The sequence below is a fragment of the Bidens hawaiensis genome, unplaced genomic scaffold (genome assembly GCF_021521415.1).
Source record: "Bidens hawaiensis isolate Kalapana, Puna unplaced genomic scaffold, B.hawaiensis_p1.1 tig00025744_1, whole genome shotgun sequence".
Taxonomy (NCBI): Eukaryota; Viridiplantae; Streptophyta; class Magnoliopsida; order Asterales; family Asteraceae; genus Bidens; species Bidens hawaiensis.
In genome coordinates this window covers 64,266-68,242 of record NW_027494113.1, presented here as the reverse complement: position 1 = coordinate 68,242, position 3,977 = coordinate 64,266, and the positions used below count along the sequence as shown (strand labels likewise).

The following is a 3,977-nucleotide window of genomic DNA, read 5'->3' as shown; positions in this document are numbered from 1 at the left end:
TAAAAAATTAATTATGAGATAGAATAAGTATTTTTGATGATTACACAGGTTTATATGTTAGTTACACATATGTAATAAGTCGATTCGGTGTGTAAAAATTATTGTAATTTTTTGTACATTACTTACACTTACGTATTACACATGTGTAAAAAATTAAAAAAAAATTGTTACATTGAGTTCTTTCGAGTTCTTAAAACTTAAATCGGTTCTCAAAAGAAATCAATCCTATATATCTATTACTATATATAATAGATATTGGAAAGAGAGTATTGAGAAAATTTTAAGAGATACAAATTCTGAAACATAATGTACAATGCTCTATAGCACACGAGGAAGAATTAGTTATGTAGGGAATAATTGGCTCAAATCTTTTGACATTTGAATTTTGAACGAGATTTTGAAATCAACATTTGGTAACTGTTTGGCAATGGCTGAACCATTAAGTGCTGAACCATTAAGAGGTCTGAATAATTAAGAGGCTCTGAACTAGTAAGTGCTGAACCAGTAAGTGTTGTTTGGTTGAACCTTTGAATGGCTGTGCAGAATGACTATTTTACCCCCTGAACTATTTTACACTGAATGAAAGATATCTGTTTAGTCTGAGCTATTAATAACTATATTGAATGACCAAACTTTCGTTATAACCAACCAAAATACATCTTAATACAAACTTTGACTATAACCAACCAAAATACAACTTAAAAATAGTTCACCATTAGTGTGCATCAATTGTAAGAGTACTAATGGTAATCCGACTACTAATAAAAAGCACACAAACAATAGTCCTCAAGGCTTTTATAAACTTTGAATATACACATTTGTTAACTATTACAAACAAAAGTTTTGGGTTTTCAAAAGCTATGATGTTGTTAAGTTCCTCTCTTTACAAAAAGACTTAACTACTAAATCATTCCTTCGGTATTCGATCTTCAAAAGATAAGACTTGAACTTGAGATGTTCATCTTCAAAAGTTATGTACCTTTGTTGGTTAATCCTTCAGTAGCTAGCACCTTTCCACTACATTGTTGACTTTGACTTTCTGAAGTCAACACCCATGTCCTACATTTAGATCAGAATTCATCTTTATAACACCACATCATGAAGACTTTTCAGGGCCTGCTCAAGCTTTTGGAAGGCTTAAAGCGGATAGAAAAACGGGGGCCTTCTAACAAATTATTGCAAATTTAGTTAGTTTAAAAAAGAAATTTAAATGCACCTTAAAAATAATAAGGCGTACTAATAAAACTCATAGTAAGATAATAATGATAACAACTTCAACAAAATGGTAGTAGTATGAAGTACTAATAAAAATGTTACCAAGCTGTTTGTTAAATTATATCAAAAGCATAACAAGCAAGGAGTTCCTATTTCCAAATTTAATAACTACACTGGCAACTCGAATTAACACAACATGAATCAACACCCTCATTGTTCATCAACCAAAATCAAAACAATATGTTGTTTACTAATCCATCCGTTTGACCCGTTAGTGCATATACTCGCATATCTCACTTGCAAGTAATATAAACACTATGAACAAACTATAATAGATGAGCATAACAATTTAAAACCAAAACTTCATGCTTAGTTCAAGTGTCACGGCTATTTATGTTTAACAGCTTTAAATAAAATATTACTTTTATGCAGCAGCTGTAATAGGCTTATTTGACCTGCTTAACGACCATATTTTTCTATGTTCTAAAATTCTTGAGAAACTAGACTTAGCAAGGCCTCAAACCCAAAAAGAATCATCTTAATCGGATCAACGGTTTATTTTATATGAAAATTAGAAAAACAGGACAGATTCATAAGTTAACAAAAAATTCAGCTTTACGCCATTTTGTTATGTTGTTTGCACTGCAGTTTTCGAGTACCTACTGACCATATTTTCTCTTGTTACAAAAAGTCTGCGAAAAACTAGACTCAACAATCTTTTCAACAATATAAAATACACTCTAAACGAACACTCCATTTTATTATTGGTGCACAAAGAAAAGAATGACAGACATTTCATCGAACAGATTGCGAGCATAAATGGAATACAACCAACACCCAATCATATGCCCGAACATACTATGAGCAAAACGAAAAAAAAACTTAAACCAAGTAAGATTCATGGTGAAACGATGATGAAATACTTGTGACAAAAACCACAAAAAAAGCAAGCCATTGTAGACAACCAAACCACAATCCTAATCAACCGCAAAAGATAATGTTTATGCTAGGTAAATGAATAAACAAAGATTGCATTCCAATACAAATTTGAACCGGTGCCAAAACATATCTACTCACATGCATTTGCAATGAACTTAATGTCACACAATGAACCGAATCAGAGCAAATCACTATGCAAATTAGGATAAATGAAGTTAAAACATAGAACAAACATGAACCATTGCCAAACATTATGAAAGTTAGGTCACAAACAAATTGAATTCAATAACTCCAAAACTCAATTAGACAAAAAAAACTAAAAAATGCATGAAGAACAAAGAGGGAATCATAACAAAAAATAAAATACAATAAATAACGAATTAGGGTTCATACCAAGAAGACGAAGTCCGAATCGGTGACGAAAGACAATGATCACCCCATAACTTTGCCAACTATTGATTAAACAAAAAAACCTACAACCATAAATAGTTTCAATTACCACAAGAAAGATTTTGTCAATAAAAATAAGGAAATCAAAATCCTAAAATACTAAACTTCCAAAATCAAAGAAAGCAAAAACAATTTAGAATGAAGTCAGTGTGAGGTATTGGATTGAATCGGAATCAATTAAATATAAATCGATTCCATATAAATCAATTAAGCAGAAATCGATTGAGAATGAAATAAACAGTTGAATCTGAAATAGAGATTGAACCTGCTTAGGGACGAGGATAGAATCGATGGAGCAGGAATAAAATTGGTGTTTGGGTCCGGTGGAGGTGACGATGGTGGTAGACGATGCGGAAGAGAAGAGAGGTGTTGATGATTTGTGGTGAAGAAGAGGAGACGGAGAAGAGATGGTGGGGAGGTGAAGAAGGGTATATGTGTCTATTGAATGATTCAACGATGAGTTTGAGACTGAACGATTAAGAGGTGGTTGAACCATTCAGATGTTCAATTTTCACGAACCAAACACGTCTATCACTTACCGATTCAGACCTTCACCTCTGAATGGACCACCAAACAAACACCCCCTAACTCTTTACTCTCTTCTCTCTCTCATCTTCATTCAAATTAAAAATAGATCGAGGCAGATCAAGGCAGATGGGAAAGCGCATGTTCTGTTCCTAGAAAATCACGAAGGCTAAGGTAAACCTTTAAACCCTAACTGAGGTTTCAGTCGTTCAAATGCTTGATAATGACCGATTTGTAGTTCGTTTATCAATTGATCGAAGCATTGTGCTTATGAATAGATAGATTTTGGCATGTTTCTCTTCCGGCACCTTCACCCTGAAAAAGAGAAATCTTCCCAACAATTAGGTTTTTATTTTTCTTTATTGAGATATCATATTTACTTAGTTGCTAGAAGTCTATAAATTAGATTCAATGTTTTTAGTATTCATTTACAATACCACTCGGCTTTCAAGATGCACTCAACCAACAAAAATCCAAGATGCAGAAGCTTCATTTGTGTTTTGATGTGAAATAAAAGGTTATGTTTTGAAATAACAAGTTCTAATCATTTAAGTGTCTTATTTGAATTTGCCAAGTGTTAATTATTCTCTTAATAATTCACTTAAAAATACTTCAATTTACAGTATTTGGGTGTAACTCCCATCAATTTCTTCCATAGGTAACCAGAACGACCCCTGCATATATGATGGGCTTGAATAATGTTTCACCGACCATGGTTATTTACAACATTGTTTATCAGATTCTTAGTTATTCATATATTGGAATATACATTTAGCTATAGTTACTTCTATTGCAATCATAATCCCTTTCATTGGTGGTCTTCTTGGTTTCCTTGGAGGTTGGTATTA

The 3,977-nt window shown here is 32.6% G+C and overlaps 1 long non-coding RNA gene across 1 annotated transcript; it reads right to left on the bottom strand.

The window, feature by feature from the left end:
- Nucleotides 1–849: 849 nt before the first annotated feature.
- On the bottom strand, nucleotides 850–3,084 carry LOC143572098 (uncharacterized). Its single transcript, XR_013142207.1, has 3 exons — nucleotides 2,870–3,084; nucleotides 2,548–2,627; nucleotides 850–1,035 (listed from the first exon to the last, which is right to left on the bottom strand). It is a non-coding gene; the product is annotated as an uncharacterized LOC143572098 (long non-coding RNA).
- Between the last annotated feature and the right edge of the window lie 893 nt (nucleotides 3,085–3,977).